Here is an 18,940-nt window from a genome sequence, read left to right on the forward strand (position 1 = left end):
AGTGACTCTGTGATCCTATCAAGCACAAAGATTGGTAAATAGCTAAGCACAGACATTAAAACATAGACTGAGCTAATCTGCTGAGAATCATCTTCCCTCTCCACAGTGCACTCTGCAGACAAAAAATTATTTCAGAGAGTCACCAATGTTTAGCCTTAAGGGAAGGGTTCTGGATGACCAGAGAGAAGCTGTGAGCCACCACAGCTAACAGGAGCTATCTGTCCCCTTCCCCGAGTCCCCCTGCTGCCAGACTGCATGTGTTAGAAGGAATGTCTCTGCATGCAGAGAGCACGTCTCTGCCCCATGGCAGAGAAAACTGCTGTCCAGTGGTACAGTTAGAAACATCTCCACTGAGAGTGCCCCACAAACAAAAAAACACAGGCAGCACCCAGACCACACCATGCTGTCTTTGTAAATTCTTACCGTAAACCCACATGATTTATCATACTTAAGGAAGCACTACATGGCACTGACATACTGTTTGGCACCTGCTGGAACTATGCAGAACTTTCAAATTTCACATAGCTGACCAGCTCTAGGAAGTTATACCTTATTGCTTTGCTACCCCCATGAGTACCTCAAACACTAAGCATCAGTGACAGCACAACCCAATACCTTCCCCTTTCAGTTCGGGGTACAGTGGGTGGATACAGAATGTGGATGTCACAAGCAAGACAAGCACTCTGGTTCTACAGTCTGGCTAAGGCTCTTTCCCTCTTGTCTCTGGCATTTGAAGGAAGTTGTTCTCCATTAAAGAGAGGGCATACAAAAGATGCTCCAGAAAGGAAAGTTCCTGCCATCTCACTGTACTTGCAGAATAGGATTCCTTCTGCTCACACACAAAGTCAATCATAGTTATACATCTGCTAAATCACAGCAAGATCCTTCCACAGCACCACAGGTTTTCTATTTCAAGTGGATTAATAATTTGCAGAAAAGACACTTTCCTGACCATGCAGAAAAATCATGACATAAAGGATATATCATTAACACATTTCCACGAAAATATCACACAGAGAGATGTATCAGGCGAGATGACTAACCCTTCTGTTGAGAGCAGATCCATGAGAGGAAAGAAATTCTAAATTATGATTCTCTAAATACCATGATAATATTTAGTCACTAAGTGAAAAATCTTTCCAAGACATAAGAAGTAGAAGAGGATATATGCTCTCTTTTCAGGAAATAAAAGTAAGAACCTAATTTCCAGCTTCCAATAGAGTGGAGGGACCTTGGTGTAACAGATTCCAAGACCACACAGTTCAAGATGAAGAAAAAGCCTTCATCACTCTTTTCACTCACTTTTTACCAATAACACCCACAGGCTTCCCATCTCTCCATACCTTCTCAATGAATTGGGATCCTCTTTTTGAGCCAGGAGATGGAGCTAAAGGGACACTCCCTACTGTGAAGAAAGGGTGCGATGCAGGGATAAAGAAACTGGGATAGTGATCCTCAATTTCTGTTGCTGAGGGTGTTACTATCAGTCTATTGCTATCAGTCAGTATGAAATGGCAATTCACAGGTGCTGCACAATACAAGGGAAAGCTTCGTAACTCACAAAACAGCTCTAAAAAAGTTGAGACACCACCCACCTGAGCTAGCAAGCACCAGTTATCCCTCTTAATCACAATTTAAGAATACCTCAGAATTCAAAAATTAGGACATATACAAATTTCTAAGAAACATGCTGACCAGGGGTCATGAGTACTGTCAGGGGAGTACCAGGACACCAGTACCAGGGCATCCTAAGTACTATCAGGAGAGAGAGGAATTAACCTTTATCATCAGAACTGCTGCTGTTTCAGACACTAATGCATGATATTTCTGAAGAGCACAGTGTCCATTTCAGATTGTGGATGCATTCACAAACCCCAGTTCCGTAAGCCAAATGCACACACAGCGCACTGTTGTGCAACACAATACTTAAGAGGTTTCCCATCTGCACTCCATTTCAAAACATATTTTACTTGTTAGCTTCATTTAGAAGGTCCCCCAGTTCCGCTGCAAGAGAGGACCCTGCCAAAACTCAGCTGAGCAGAAGCATTGGATTTTTATCACCACAAAGTAACTATGAAATAAGAATGAAGTACAGCTCTGACCTACATGTACCAAACACACTAAACACCAATAGATTTTTGTTTGCTCGGGGATTAGGAGATATTTAAGGAACATGATGGTTGTGGCACTTGAACGCCACCAAAAGCTCTCCTAACTGAAAGCCAGGAATCATGATAGATTTAGGAAGTAATAATTCAGCTCTATTTTTTGCATCCAGTTGAAAGACTATATTTTCCTTATTAAAAGCCTTCAGTACGCTGGCTTGCCAAGAGAAGCTCCTCTGCAAGGCTTTCAGCAGCGCTTTCATTTTAAAAATCTGGTGTTCGTGTGTCCTACAGGAAAGCAGTTTGTGCCTGGGCTTGTAAAGATTTTCTCCAAACGAACTGTTTAATGGTTTTGAACCGACTACTGTCCCCACGGGAACGCGTACCCTCCTGCCAGATCCCAGAGGAAGTTTCTGCCCAGCCTCGAACCCGAGGCCCTCGGGGTGGGGAGAGTCCCGCAGCCCGCGGGTCACCGCGGCTCCCGCCGCCCGCACGGACCCTCCGGAGCCCGGCAGCCGCAGCCGGGTCCCCCCGGGCCGCCGCACACCCGCCCCGCTCCGGCCGCCGGCACAACTTGCGGCTCCACGCCGCTGTCCGCCTCGCCTCCCGTCCTTCCGCCGGGCTCAGCCTCCCCGCTACCGCGGGCGACACGGCTGCTCCCCGCAGCACACCCGCCCCCCAGCTCATCCGCTCCATCACCTGCCGGCGCCGAGCCGCGGAGCCGTTGCGCGGCGGCGGCGGTGCCCGTGCTGGTGCCTGTGCCCGTGCTGGTGCCTGTGCGGATGCCTGTGCCGGTGGCTGTGCCCGTGCCGGTGGCGGGGCCGGTGGCTGCTGCTGCTGCTGCTGGCAGTGCTGCTGCCGCTGCTGCCGGCGGGGAGGCACCTTCGTCGGCGGCGCCGCCGCCTCCCGGGCGCGGGGCGCGGCTGCAGGCGGCCACGCACGGCCCCGAGCCGCCGCCCCGCCCCGCCCCGCCCGCCGCGCAGGTGGGAGCGGTGACCCCGGGGCACAGGGACCCCCCCGCCCGGTGTCTGGGGACAGAGCCAGGCCCTCGCCTCCGGCGCCCTCCCCTCCCGGAGCTCCAGCCGCCCCCGCCGGGGGATGTGCCGAGCAGCCTTGCGCTGCCTTCGGGCACCTTCACAGGTCGCTTTCCAGCGGGACCTGCTCTAGACACGGTGCTTCTCACACTTGCTCCACCCAAAGCAGGCTCCTGTTGAGAGGTGTCCTGTGTATGCGCCACCCCACCCCCCCCACCCCCCCCCGCGTTGAAAATCTTTCTCACTCGCGGCATCCAAATTAAAATCCCTACTGCTTCTTGTACAAAACTGCCAGGAGCTGTTTCCCTCCCAGAGCCTGGCCTGTTGTGCCAAAGCCAAGTGTCTTTATCACAGGCTGTCATTTGACATCTCACGGCCATTTTCCAGGTGTGTGGCAGCCGATTCCCGGCAGACCTAATATTACAGCCAATATTACATTTTCTACTTCTGCCATCTAAACTATACAGCCATGGACACGGCCATCTCCTGATACAGAAGTTTTGGCCATATACAGGTAGAAAACCCATCACAATAACTGGGGGGGGGGCGGGGGGGAAAGGTGTAACTATATTTGTCCAAGGAGTGAGCAGATCACAACTGTAATCAAGATGGACAGGGATTAAATTGTTCCACTGAGTCCCCGGCTGTACTCAAGCCATCTTTTAACAGCTTAGTTTTGCTCACAGCAGTTCTGGCTCCCAGAAGTACTACCCTGCACAGAAATAACTGTCTCACCTGTTTTTCAGGATTTTCAGCGTGATTTTCAGCCTTCTGTGAGTTTAGAGGGAGACAGGAGTTCAGAAGGAGACAGAAGAGCCTCTAACCTGTGTTCCGTCGAGCAAAATGCATGGCCTGATGTCAGTGCCTCAGCTCCCAGGGAGCGCAGGCAGTTAATTAGGTGCCAAAATGAAACACACCAATAGTTAACACACCTAGAGCAAACCCCAAGGGAAGCTTTCAATCCTTGAGATGTGTGACTTTCTGGGACTCAATACTGCTAACCAGGAAATGCCTCCCTTCCCACCATGATTCATGGCCTGACATCTCATGAGGAAAAAAAACCAAACAAACAAACCAAACTCATAAGCCCCTTCATTTAAAAAGCAGAGACCAGATTTTGAGCACAGTGAGAGGAGGCTGTGATGGCTGCATGCATCCTCCGAGCAGCAGAGGGGCTGGGAAGTTCATCCAGGATATGGACAGCAAATTCCATAGCCTCTGTTCAAGAGGAGAGAAACGGTCACCAGCATTATTTTCCTAGGAAAATAAGTAGCTCCCAGATGACTCCTGCCTAAGGCCTCCCCATCACCTCTTCTTTACATGTATTCCTCTGTGCAAAACAGAATCCAAAATTCAGGATATTAATGTGGGAGGAGAGGTTGTTCTGAGTCCCCACCCAAAAACTGTTTGTGTTTTGCCCATGACCTGATTATTATAATAATACAAAAGAGTTTTGGAGTAGGAATCACACCCTGAGATGCCTCCTTTGGTGTCACTACCTATTTATGCTGTAGTCATAAACAGAAAAGAGACCACAGCAGTTATTCTGCACAATCTCCTATCGTACTTGGAAGTCCAGAAGGATCCAGCAAATGTTTATCCTATGGGCCACAAAACATGACCCAAATTTCCTATTCAAATGCAAAGTAAGATGCAAAGTCTTGCCTGATAAAACCTTGGCAGAAGCAGCCTAGGGAGTGAGAAGGTGGTTTCTCCTGCTGACTGGCCTGAGGAGGCACAGTGGAGAGGGAAACGGCATACAGGGTCTCCAAGGCACAAGGAGACAGATGAGCTGCTCAGGCTCAGGCAAGACTGAAGCACTCTGGAAGAGAGCACCTGGAAGAGAAACTGCCTCTTGGGCATCAGGAAAGTCTAGAACTATTAGACATCTCCCAGCTTGGTGACAGCTGTGCAGGACTTTTCTAGGTCTGTTTAGGAGCCAATATCCCACTGAAATTTGGGGGATTGGGCCCTAAAACTTCTTAGCTTTTATTTTAAAGAATATTGATAGCATTTACATATTTTATGCACATACACGCAGCTGTGCATTTCAAAGTAATCTGTTGTGCTATAAGCCAAAACAGGATTTGAGTCATACGGTTCTATAAAGATAAAGCATTGATTTATCTAAAGAAATCTGTCTAAAGAAAATTTGCTTCATACATATGCAAGAAGAACTACTTAGCACAGATCATTCTCTTCTGCCCCACAAAGCTGGGCATCATAATAATTTCTAGCTTGAATTTCAGGAGTACAAAAATGAAAAAATAAGAAAATTAAGGATGGTGGACTGATGGAAGCATTTCCCAAGGCAGTCAAAAGAAAGCTACAGAACTTCGGTGCTTTGCTAATAAAGGTGCAGTTGGATCCCATGCCACATCACAGGGGCAATTCTGCATAGCATTTCTGGGACTGCCATTATTTTTGGCTCTTTCCTTATCATTGTCTCTGTACAAATAAATTCTTGATTCGCATTCAGAAAAACAACAAATAGCACAAATCACCACAGGGCCACATTAGTACAAACTAAATGTCACTAAAATCAGTTTCACTAATGTCTGAGCATGAGAAGTTAACACTTTGAGGAAACAACTGAGGAAAGTTCTAATGTATTAGCTCTGTTCCTAAGTACCTTACACTGCACCATTTTTAAGCCTTGCCTTATCTCAAGCATTATCTGCAGAAGCTGGAAGCATCAGAAACATTTGTTCTTTACAAGAGTCATAGACATTTGCATTCTCTCAACACTGCTGTGTCCTGGGCACCAGATGTTTGCCATCCCTGACAGACAACACACAAAGATAAAGTTAATTATACAGCATCCTTCCCAGGATCCAAGACTTTTGTGGATCTAATGGGCATCAAAATGAATGTGCATACTTTAAAGAAATTCCTTTAAAAACACAATAAGCATCCACCAGGACCACATATAAGCCAGGACAACAACATGATGTTCCATATTTTTCCTAAAACAAAACAACAAACTTCAGGACTCAGCCAAAAACCACAAAAATGACACAAAAGAGGGTTAATACTGCATGGGCATCCAGCATGCCGGGGCGGAGTCAAGGACTGCCAAAGCCACGATCTGCTCCCAGCTGTGACAGCGTAAATACAAAAATCCATTCCCTGATCTCTGTGTGGCTCTCCTCACAGTTCACTCGGCCAATCTGTGCCATTCATGCCACTGAGTCTCCTGAGCCTCTCAAACCACCACCTCCAGAAAGCCCCATTTCTGCACCACATGCTCTTACACTATGAGAGGACTGCCACAGAGAAAACCTTTCCCTCTCCAATTCTTCTGCACACAAGCAAAACAAAAGTAGTTTGGGTTGGTTTGTGTTTTTAAAAAAATGCAAGTTTAAGAGCTCCAACACACAACTACTATAAACAGCCCTGGAGAGCTGAATACCACAGCCCACAGCCAGCATGCCCCTAGAGCCACCCAGAGCTCAGCTGGGAGTTACACCCTCATCTTTTTGTGCTGGCTGCAAGTTCATGGGGTGTGCAGAACAATTCCAATGACCAGAAAAATTCCAAGTAGCTGCAGGTTTGGCTGAAAACAACCCAGTCCTTAATCTTTACTGGGGTTTTATGTACGAATTGCAGGCAGACAGGCCTTTACAAGACCTAAACTAGAATTATTTGTAAACACTCACTCATTCCTGCCGCCATACAAATAGGAGTAGGAATTTCTAATTTCCTACAAGTAGGAAATTAGATGCTTTTTCACTGATTTTTGAGAGATATTCTGATGCCCTGTCTCTGTGTGTCAGCAAGCTTTTCATCTGTGCTCCTTACTTACATGGGCTACAGGCAGGGATGTTTCCACAACAGAAGGCTGGGATTTTTAGGTAAAGTCCTGAAAGGAAAGCAATCCATGGGAAAATCTATTGAGAGCTGTCTAGAAATTCAACCTCTCAATTTTATTTTTCTATTCACTTGTCCATAATTATTATTTTTATAGCACTCAAAATACAGTCAGTAGTTTGTAATGAAAGCACAGACATAGGGTCCTTGTCCCAGAGGGCTGGCACTGTGACTTCCTATGTTAAAGCTAATTGTTATTTAAAATGTTATTTAAGATCACTAGTCTCCAGTAGACTCTTTTTCTTTTCTTTTTTTTTTTCTTGCTAGTTTCCTTGCAGTGATGTAAGGTAAGATGACTGTATTGATAACCCCCTCCCACTGCTTTCCACAAGCCCTCTTCTGGAATATGATCTTCAAAATATGCTCCATTAGCCAAAGGTTGAGCTCTGAGGGCAGAGAGCTGTTTGTGGAAATATTTATATTTAGTAAACAATCATATTAGAGCTGATTGTGTGCATTTGCAGTTTATTTATAAGCTGGCATTTTAAAAAATCAATTATATAAATTTAAAAAATACTCACTTTTAGAGACTATTCCATGAAATGCCAAGCCATGATGCAATGTACCTATATTATGTAGCTCTGACCTCACTTTTTAATTATTTTCCTTATGTGCTTGTAGAATTTATTTAGAGGCTTCTATAAATTGGGATAAAGCCTTCTCCCTCAGCAGTGCTCTAATTCAGGTAAATTTGTAGTGAGAGAACAATACAATATCACATAGTTCACAACAGTGGTGATTTACATGGCATTAAGTATACTGTATTTATTTCAAAATACAAAGCAATAGCTCAGGTTGGAGAGCAGAAAACAGGTATAATGAAATGTACTGGTATTGCTGAAGCAAAACAGAGAGCAATAAGCCAGTAATCATATGGCCTTTCAGCAATTTACCTTATCTGCTACATTTAACTCCAGCTACAGTTATTAGAATGAAAAAAATCATCAAGCTGTCTGTCACATCGGAATCCCTATTTACTGTATGCATTTTTCTCAGTAATGCCCTCTGTTTTAATTTAAATTGCTGTTCACTTAATACATTCACTTCTTTACAGTGTATGGCCCAGTTCTGAGACTCAACACAGGAACATGCATTTGCTCAAAACAATCTGTTATCACTAAGAGTGGTTTGTTGTTTTGTTTTTTTTTCCCAGGGTGGAAACACGCATCTAAGCTTGTTTTTAGAAATTATAACTTGCAGGCCAAATTTAGAATTACATTACCCTCTAAAATCAAATAAAAAGTGAAAAGCCAGGCTTCACCGTGCCTTGAATCAAAGACTCCCAGCAAGACCTTCATCCATTACAAACAGTCAGACATTTTCTTCCAGATAAACTTTCAAGCACCGAAGGAAAAATACTTAAGATATAGTGTCTTCCATTACATACTCACCCTTAGATCTCCATTTAAATTCCATTCTTCCCCTCCCCAAGGTGATGGCACTTTACTCTGCTCCTAAACTTTCTCCCATATTGTGCAATTAAGACAAACTTTTTTTTTCCCCCCAGCATTAAAGACTATATTCTGATTTTTCCTTACTCTGTTATGTCCAAAGGTTACCACTTCACAAAGTATCCTAAGGACATTTTTACTACCAAGAAATATTTTGACAACAAGAACTATTTTTAACTCCACTAAGCTCTGCTGAGTGTAAAATGTTGCACAGGGTGCTCAGCAGCCTAGGGGAATGCAGCTATCATGGGGGTTTGTTCCCTTTGCACAACAACAGCAATCTGAGTATTCCTGTACACAGAGAATGTACACAGAACATGATGTATATCTCATTATAATCCCAAAGGGTCAATAGAGAGGAGAAAAATGTACCTCAGACCCACCAACCGCAATCTGAAGGTAGCAAGGTGCTGCTGCAGGTTGGAAGGGTTCTGCACACCTGTGACTATTCAGGTCTCATACTGGGATTTTTAAAACTACCAGAGGAAATTGATTCGGGCAAGACAGCAACTAGCCTATCAAGGTGTCGCTGACCATCTGCTCCAGGATAGTAGCTCCAGGTGCTCACCCTGCTTTCCCTCACTTGCAGTGCTGGAAGTGATTTAGCCATGACACAAACTGGAACATGACCACACGTCCCAGAAAAAGCATAGGGGAGATTAAGCATAAGATAAAGACAAGAGAGGGAAGGGCCATGGAGAGGAGGGCTGGTGCCAGTTCCCAGCCCCTGTCACTACCTTGACTGCAGGATAATGCTGGGCCAGGGGTAGCAAGGCCAGCCCCTCTGCTAAAGAAGGCTGCTGGGAGTGCACCGACCCTCAAACACATCTCAAGGAGAGTAACACAAGTTCTGACTATGTGTTTTCACAGCAGATCAGGGAACAGAATGTTTTACCCCCTTGCAAACACCCAGCAGGATGCTTAGGCTCTACTTGCACTGCCAGTACCCCAGCTAGCAGGACTTGTGTAGCAGGTAGGGCTACACAAGCTCCCAGTTCAGGAATTAACTTTCCCAGGTTCCCAATTCATTGCCCATATGTGCTTGCTCACTAGGATTTCCTGTGAAAGCAACCCTTTTCCCTTCTCTTTAGCTACAAAAATAATGTAGGTTACAACAGAGGCTGTCCCCTCCAGCAACCTGTGCTCCACTCTGGAGTAATTTTATATTACCCTCCCCAGTGTCCTAGACCAGGGCTGCAGAGATTGTGGCTTTCATGTTACGCTAGATTAGGCTCCATTAATGTAATATGTCTGTGATCCTTATGATATTCCAAGTGGAAGCCCAGATCTTGTTTGCTTTTTAAACATTTCAAACCATCCTGCATTTAATCTGTGAGTACTTCCCAGCACATATCAGAATATGTCATCCACTCGCCACTTATTAATGTTTCAAAGAGTCTTCCTTAAAACACACATAAAATTTAGGGGGGAATCTTGTTCCAGAAGTCTTCTGACTGACCATTCTGTGCAGTCAGAGAGAGTAGCTTTATTTCACAGACTGGATTTAATATACAGAAACATATTGCATCTGTTTCCAAATATTTTCTTTCTAAAACCGCAATGAAAACTGGTGCCAAAATGTGCTCATTCCTCTTTAAGGAGAAAACCTAATTTGGGTTTCTTGATCCAGATCATCTTAACACCCAGGCTCAATTTTGCTTGCAAAAGCAATCTACAGGCTCCAACTAATACAAATTTAATCTGCAACGCTTCCTGCCTGGGCTGAATGGGTCCAGCATTTCTTTGTTACAAGATCCACATCACCTATCAGCAGCATCAGGCACTGATTGCAGATCTCAGACACTGTCCCTATGGGCTCCATGGGCAGGATCCTTCCTGGATTTCTAATCCCTTTTGGATTTTTCACTAGGCTGTCTCTTAATCTTGTTGGATTGAAGATTTATGACTGGTCCTTAGCATTTTTGGGGGTTTTTTTTTGGTTTTTTGGTTTTTTGGGGTTTTTTTTTTTTTTGGTTTTTTGGTTTTTTGTTGGTTTTTGGTTTTTTTTGTTTTTTTTTTTTTTGGTGTAATCTTTTCTTTTGGACCAATGTGTGGTAGCTGACCATATTTGAGAACGCATCCTGCAGGTTCAATTCTCCTTTTACATGGTCATAAACCAAGAGTGACCTCTTCAGTTAATCAATCTGCCTTGTCATAATGCTTACACATATGAAAACCAGGAACTGCTCCTCTATCTCTTACACTTGGGATTCACCTCTTTCCCCCTGAATGAATACATAACCATTTTACAAGGGATGAAAAATAGTTTGCCTTTTGATTGTACTAAGAAAGAAGGGGTATTCCAAGGAACAAATGCTCTTCTTTGGCTTCAGGTTTTCATTTGGTACAATTCCAAGCCTTACTCCTAAGTCAGGAGCAGATTTTTGCCATCAATCAAAAGAGAAGAAAAATAAAAATCAAGCTTTACTAATGACACAGGAACATTTTGATCAATTGGCACAATCTAAAGGTTAAAAGTTCCAAATGCAGGCAACCTGGGGAAAAATAGGAGCAATGCTAAGTTTAAAACTTATATATTCAATCAAGCTATTTGTCCAGGACACAATTTCTAGACTACTTTGATGAATGATGCTGAAAGAGTGTGTAGCAAAATGTGACAAAAAAGGAAACCCTCAGCTCAACCTCACATTCACTTTTTTTGTCCCATTCCATGCACCAAGTTAGTCCTCAGAGAAGGAGCCTGGGGAGCCCCAGAAACAGTATTCCATAGACTACATACAAACTTCCTCCCTGTGTCTGCACCTGAAATTCCCACATCACTCCTGCACATACCCCATGTGCTCCTTGACTGGCAAACCAGGGACTACAAAGCAAGGGGGACGTGTGAAGTGACCATGAGAGAGGGTAAAGTTTGGGAGGTGGGGTAGCAGAATGGCCCCTGCATTAGCAGGCTGCTCCCAGTATGTGTCTGCCATGCAATGAATTAATATGGTTATATTTAATATATCCTGTTTTTCTCTTTCTCAGACACTTGCCTTTTGATACCAGTTCCTCCTCATCTTCCCAATTAGCCTGTTCATACTTGCAAGGAAGTTCTCACAAAGTAAGAGTAGTGTTAAACAGGAAACTATTAAATCACATTTTCCCCAATAAAGCCATAAAGTGGCCCCTTTTTCCTTAATAAACCCCCATCCAAAGTCTACAGCCCTGTGAGACTTTTTCACTGTTTCAGCTCTAAAAGATAACACAGTAAGGTATAATATGCAAAGTTTTATAAACTGGAGCAAGCACTCCAACCAGATAACTGGCAGCTCCAGAAGGATTGGCTTCAGACCTTCTCAATTCACCACAAATCTCAAATACTGTATATGGAAATCAGACTTCAGCTGTGTGTTGGCTAGATCACCATGACAAAAACAAGGCTGAGGAAATTTTTTTGTTTTGTTTATGGATTTTTTTTTCCCCACACTGCAAGCAGTAGGCACAGGAAAGGACAGGGTTTTGGCTTCAAGGCCCTGGAAAAACAGAATTCAGTTTTTCCATTCTGTCATTACTCTAGGAAACTCTACATGTAAATAAATCTCACTCTTGTACACGGACACCTCTTGGAGATACTTGGGAAGACTGGATAATAGCTAAATTAATAATCAGACAGGTATCTTCTAAGCTATAGCTTATTGGTATTGCTGAAATATACTTCAGCAGAAACAGGTATTTCAAAAAATTTTAGTCCTTGTGAAGGTACTCTGACTTTATAACCCTGCACCAGACAAGCAAGTACCTGGAAAGAAATTCTCTGCCATAAAACCCAGCATTTAATAAAATGCTCTTCCCCACCGAGAGCTCAAGCACCTGCAGAAAGTGAGCTGCTGTCATCACCTCCCTGTCACCCAGGCTGTGACTTGTTCACAGCGTGAGGAAAAGGCTTGACCAGGACCCAACACTTCTTAAGTCCACACGTGCTATCCATTAGGCTGTAAGACCCTGACAGGAGGTAGATACATAGCTCTAAGTCATATACAGTTTATGAAAGCATAACTTACAAGTCAGTGATTTAAAATAGAAGCATGTGGAAGAGAAATGGAAGGTGAAGATGGAACCAGCATGGGCCTACTGTAGACAGCAGCATGAGCTACAAGCAAATAGCAAATGCCACTAAAATGTGAAGAAGTCAAAACTTTACATGGAATTTAAACTAGTTCTTTACACTGGGTTTCATGCTGGATTCTTACACCAGCTTATGACTCCATATATAGCATGGTATGTGACATTTTTTAATCTAGAGGAGATCTTCACTTGGCCTTGCAAAGTCACGCATGATTCCCCTGATTTAGGACATGGACAGTGCATCCCAGGTGTGCTGCTCTGCATGTTGAAGATTATATAAAAAGGGAGACTATTACTTTTCATATTCTTTAGTACTATTATTGATACTATCATTAAATGAGAGAATATCCCTGAGGCTGGGAAAACCTCAGGGAGTGTGGGAGCTAACACCTGGACTCAGGATTGGTTTCCTTGGTTATTAGAGCTGGCTGAATGGTGTTAACAGATAATGATATCTAATTTAATTACATATCAGACAAAACATTTCTCATTATTATTCATCCAGCCAGGAGTAATGAATTTCTAAGTCCTCCTTCCATCCTAATTTTTTTTTACCTTCTTGTCATTTACCTCTTCTGTTTTGAAGCTCATCTGAAATCTACCTGTCTGAAAAGAGATGTTTACTTCTCTAACTTGCAGGACTTTTTTCTTAGCGACAATGCTCCCTCAATTCATTTCCACAGTTTATAATTTGTTTCTCAGGTCATCAGAGAACACATTTAAGCCACAAAATCATTCTTATAAAGCGCTGATATTCCGCCTTTCTCATCCACTACATAATATAGAGTTCTTTTAAAGGCAGAGCTCTGTAGTAAACCCTTTTTGATTTAGAATTCCATACACCAGCCATTAACTTCTAATCCACTTGGCATCTGTACACCTTTCTTAACTATTATTTCTTTCTCCACAGCATAACTGGTGAAATATTGAAATCCGATTTATTTTAACCACATAGCTCATCTTGATGAAACTGTATTACTAAATAATTTTCTGCTCTGCTGTATACACCACTTACTTTCCAAATGCAGGCCATAACAGAAAACCAGATCAGGGATTAGACTATTTAGTGTATAGCTGGGACAGATATGCAGTGGCAGGAGGAAATTTGGAAGGCAAATTGAAGTGGGAAGGCATTCCAGCAAAGCCCATGGTGTTATGGAGCTGTCAGAGACGTCGGGCACAGCAGCCAGAGAGCTGCACTGCAGAGCACTCATCAGCAAGGAAGCCAGAGGGGGCGAGGAGAAGACGAAGCTGTGAGCCTTGGTGGCTCCTTCAGTAGCTGCAGCCATGCAGGCGTGGCATTCCCCGGGCTCCCAGGAACAGGGATCGCAACCCAGGGTGAACAATCTCCCCACACACCTACAGCCCCAAACATAGCTCCTTTCAGCCAGGCAGAGAGTAATCCCCCTGTGATTAAGCATTTAGCTGCCATCTAATTTAGAGAGAGTGAGATCTATACACAAGCCCTAAATGAAGGTGGTGATGCATATAAGGTTCAAACATGGAGCTCCTCAAACAGCAGGAGAAATGAAACTAAGAATATTTACTTTCCTCTAAGGTCTCTAAAATTTTTTCCCAGGAACTTAACATTTGCAAACTGCTTATCATACTTCTGTTAAGGCAGAGTTTAGGAAAAAGCCCTGCCTGGCCAGCAGCAATAATTTAAAAGCAATTCTCACCTATTTAAGTTTTTAAAACCTACAGAAGACCTCAGATTTTTCTTAGAGTTGCTATTACTCAGAAGTAGATGGCAAATCTTGCTTTGCTACCTAATGCCTGCAGGCTTTGAAGCCAATGCAAATACTGCTTTTTTATTCACAGGCCATTGTTTTCAAAATAAAGCACTTTGGGGAACAAGTGTTTTACTTCAATTAATTGTGTTTCCTGTTTGGGGAAAAACAAACTAACAGGTTTATTCATTTAGAGAACCTGACAACTGCAGATTGCCTGCTACTATTTTGGGAAAAAAAATTATCAAGAATGTTAATCCACAAATTCAATAAATGTATGGGATTTGCAAGACAATCCAGTAAAACCATTATGGTGAATCTCCACAGGACTAGTGGCCATCAGGAGAGGAAAGGAGACAAAACTGTAAAAGGATTTCCCTAAAGCTATTTTCATGTTGCAATGTCAAGAGCAAATTTTTCTTTTACTAATGTCAGTTTGGGAGAAGGAAGGAAGATAATGATACAGATTAAAAAAAAAGAAATTTATGCCCATGGAAATATGTTTCAAGTCCTACACCTAAGCTTTAAGGAAAACAAAACAGCCTTTATGTATAGTTACCATTTTTATGCTACAGTGACTAAAAATGTCCCTTAACTTAAATTACTAAGGTCCAGAGTGACCACCCTCAAGTCATACTAATTTTAGCAGATGTTTATGTGGACAATTAATTTGCAAATTGTGCTGTTACTTCATCCATCAAACAAACAATACAGTTAGTAAACCCAGGAATATACGCATAAATTCTTATGGAAATAAATGACACAATACCTTTCTGTTTCCTAGGTCTTATGAACCACTTCGACTTGGTATTTGGACTTATCCTCTGCTCTGAAGTTCCAGCGACAGACATAAACTACAACAACTGGTAACTTCATTCTTAGACGACTCGATTATAATCTTTTTCACAATTGTCAAATAAGGGGCAGTTCCTAGAAGTCCTTGAAGATGCACAGGTATAGAAGAGAGTCAAGTCTTCATCAGCAGTTCCTTCTTCATATTCCAGAATAGCCAAATCTACCCAAAATGCTCAACATATTTCTTGCTTCTTAAAGGGATTAGCTACTGCACTCTACAAGCCCGAGAATCAGATTATATTACATATATATACATCTTAAAAGCATGTAAAGAAACAATTTTCACTGCTGTCTTGCAAATCCCTAGATAAGACAGGCTAAAATTCCCGGTTGACAAAACCAAGACATTGCTTAAAATATTTATATGACATTGCCCTCTAGAGGAAACGGAGAAAAATCTGTTTTAGTAGAACTCTTCCACAGATCAAAACATGAAATGTTGTTTTCAGCAGAACAATTAGTGTTTGTTAGAAACCATTTTCAGTGAGAACATCACACATTGGTTTGGCTCAATTTGTCATCCACAAGTTTTCAAGATGGAATTCCCCAGCCTCTAGCCTAGGGCTCTCTATTCAGATAGATCACACCACAAAGTTTACTGGCTACCACATGTCTGTGTTTTTCTCTTTGCTACCAGAATAAAAATAGCCCAGGCTATGAAAAATTAGCAAGCTCTTAGTAATTCTTTAGTTAGATGGCAGAAAGAGACACTGGTCAAAGTGTAGAAGGATGGGAAGGAAGACTTCCCTGACTTTTGTTCCATCAAATTGCTACCCTGCTAGCCTGAACCTATTCCAGTGATCAAGTAATGGCGTAGGAAACACAGGTCAAAGTTATTACTATATTAATCAATATTTATTTTGCAAGTTGTTTGCTTGGAGTTTTTTTGAAGATCATCTGGTTATCTATAGTACCGACTATGGAGAAGTGTTAAAACCAGAACTTGACACCTTTTAAAACAATAGAAATGATTCTTAGGCATCAGCTGAAACAGTAACCTCTTTCAGTCATGTTTCAACAATTCTGTTTTATTTTGAAAAAGCCTGAATCCTTTTTCCATCTACCTCTAGTTTCTCACATTCTTGTTAGAGAGGCTTCAGTTGGATGGGATTCCTGAGTCTTGGATGCTCTAGGGTGAAGTTTGCTGCTAATAGTCACCATTTGCCTTACTCCTGTCCTTGTCAAGTATTCTTGAACTGCCCCAAATCTTGTCACAGTGCCTGCCAACTTATCTTTTTCCTGTTGCTGGTCTGTTATACATGAGCCTTTGGAGGCTCATGTGATCTTGCTGAACATCATACATTTTACGGAGAAAAAGAAGCAAGAACAGTGAGCAATACTGTAGAGTCTGCAGTTGATACATATGCCCTTCTCCTCTTAGCCCACATCTGATAAAAAGGAGACAGAAAAATAAGTTTCAAGGAGCATGTGATACTGCTTGGAGCTGGAGGCAACTGTCACCCGAGCTAAAAAAAAAACAATGAGCTTTCCATGTTAAAAAAAAATCCCATCCCAAAAACCCTCCACTGCAACAGCTGTCTCTGTGATTATATACCTGTCTCTTTGCTGATCTCACCTGTGTTTATTGTAGTTATCCTCTCACTTATGTCCACAGATGGCAGGTTCATGTTGACAAACCATTTCTCTGAGGCTGATGTTGAGTCTCTGACCATGGAACTGTCTCTGAAAAGTGTTCACCATTTTTCAACCCTCCCTGCTACTGTCCTTTCCAGTCCAGGCCAGATTTGACAGGGGCTAAGTGGGTTTTAAGCTGCCATCACTGTAAATGCTTTTAGCTCTGGAGGGTCAGAGTTCAGTTCTAGTCCATCTTTCAGGATGGCAACAGACACACCCAGAGGTTGCCAAAAAGGTATGATCATGTCTTGCTTTGCAGAGCAGCAAACACATCTAAGAATGAGAATGCTGCTCACTTATACCATATTGTAAGAAAAACTATTTGAATGAGGACTGGAGAAGCTGTGCCTTTCCAGGGCTCATGGCACATCAGTCAGTACAGGTGGAAAAGGACAACCTCCCAGGATTCTTACTGGCTCCAGTCACCTCCTACTTTTGCAACAGCTCAGAGCTTCTGTCTCAAAAAAATCAATCTTTAGCCCACAGCCTGCTTTGTGCAAAATTCTGGACTCCCAGAATATGAACAGAAAGTCACATTCACAGTTTAGAAGATGCTGTGAACGACTGCACATGGCAAACTGGAGTGTTTGGGCACGAGCATTATAGAAAAGGTAGGAATAATGGGCACAGAATGTTCCTTGCTTGTGTCTTTGAACATCTGTATTTTTAATTATTGATGGCTAAAGCACGGTTCCGTGCTAGCAAATGCACTGCTGGAGAGGCTGTGAAAATAACTGATGCTGTGGCTGAAGGCCTCACCTGTTACTCGACTGTGCAGTGGAAAAAAGCGACTCTTATTTTGCACATTCCAGCAGTTTGCCAATTAGCTACATTCTGCTGCACCCTGACTGTACTTCCAGATGACCTGAGAGCATCAGATGCTTGCTGTGTGTCAGGCTGAAAATCCCACTCAGGATGTAAAAGGGATCCTGCTGGTACTTTGGTATCAAGGTAAATGACAAGGCACAAGTCTGACTCACCAAAACAGGCTGTTCCCACAGAGGATGAGCAGGGAGGGAAGAGCAGGGAGGGCAAAGCTTCCTCCCAAACACTGGGCTTGTTCTCCTGTAATTACGGCATGGTCAGAACAGCAAATTAGATGGAGAGGCACAGCCATACATTGGACAGCAAAGTGCAGATTTCTAATCAGAACTTTCACAGCTTATTAAAACAGAAACAAAGCACAGAAAAAACCCTCTCTATAACGTCTGAAGTTTTTACACCTCCTAAGGCAACACCACCAACCACTGTCCAAGTCTTTTCAAGCCTGATGCAATACTTCTGAACAGCAAGCGAAAAGAGGCAGGGCTGGGAGCAATTCTGGCAGATAACCTGAGGATGTTGTCTAGTTACACATGTATGCTTCTGGGGAATCACAATTTCTAGAGAGAGGCCAGTTCTGTTGTTGTACTGATACTACATAGAAGGCAGTGACGGGCATATTGATCCCTAAATTTTTGGACAAACATGCAAACACACAGAGGATGTGAGCTATTCAAACCAGCGGAAGTCTTTCCATCATTTTTAATGGGGTTTAGATAAAACTCGTCTGAGCAAGAAGATAAATAAGATGCAAATTTGAGGCGGATGAGGGGTTCAGAAAGCCTGTTAAGGAGGCAGTTGTGGTAATGGGATGTTGCTAATGGCCACTGCTACAATGGAATGAGTTGTGCTTCCACAGCAGCTTGGCATGGGGACATTGGGAGGGACAGCGGGAACTGGAGGGTGAGGAGGGGAAACCAGTGAACACACGCGCAGATTAATAAAGCAAAGAGGAAAAACCAGCTAAATGATCTCTGCTGAGTCTGGGGATTAGTGACCTTCTATTTAAGACTTTGGCTCTTAAGAGAGGATTTGGAATAAAGCTCATTTCTTCAGAGCAATTTATTTCTCAACACGTGTGGCTAAGTCTGCTCATACCTTCCAGGAAACATAAAAGAAGGGAAGAAAACCATCTCTTTCTTAGTTTCTTAGTCCTGCTATATTTTAAGGGAGGGGAGAGGGAGGAATTTATATCCACTATCAAGTAGGGGATTTATATCCACTATCAGTGTAAAATACAGCAGCCATGCTTCAGAGGGGACTGCATGCTCCAGACTTCAGAAGTGAGACTTAGGTTGTGCCTTGCAAATGTTAGACACCCACAGGCTTTCTCTCATTTTGTGCAGGTTCAGCACACATTTACTGTATCC

The 18,940-nt window shown here is 42.9% G+C and overlaps 1 protein-coding gene across 5 annotated transcripts in view; it reads right to left on the reverse strand.

Annotated features, from left to right (window-relative positions):
- Window positions 1-18,940, reverse strand: part of PDZD2 (PDZ domain containing 2) — a 202,826-nt gene that overhangs the window by 111,959 nt on the left and 71,927 nt on the right. Inside the window, exon 1 of one of the 5 annotated variants that reach the window (XM_038123278.1) lies at window positions 2,805-3,319. The exons of the other annotated variants lie outside the window; for them this stretch is intronic. The gene's annotated coding sequence lies outside the window, so the exon portion shown is untranslated. Of the gene's footprint in view, window positions 1-2,804; window positions 3,320-18,940 lie in introns of those variants that run through there. 5 annotated transcript variants of the gene reach the window in all.

The sequence above is a fragment of the Motacilla alba genome, chromosome Z, assembly GCF_015832195.1.
Source record: "Motacilla alba alba isolate MOTALB_02 chromosome Z, Motacilla_alba_V1.0_pri, whole genome shotgun sequence".
In the NCBI taxonomy this organism is placed as follows: domain Eukaryota; kingdom Metazoa; phylum Chordata; class Aves; order Passeriformes; family Motacillidae; genus Motacilla; species Motacilla alba.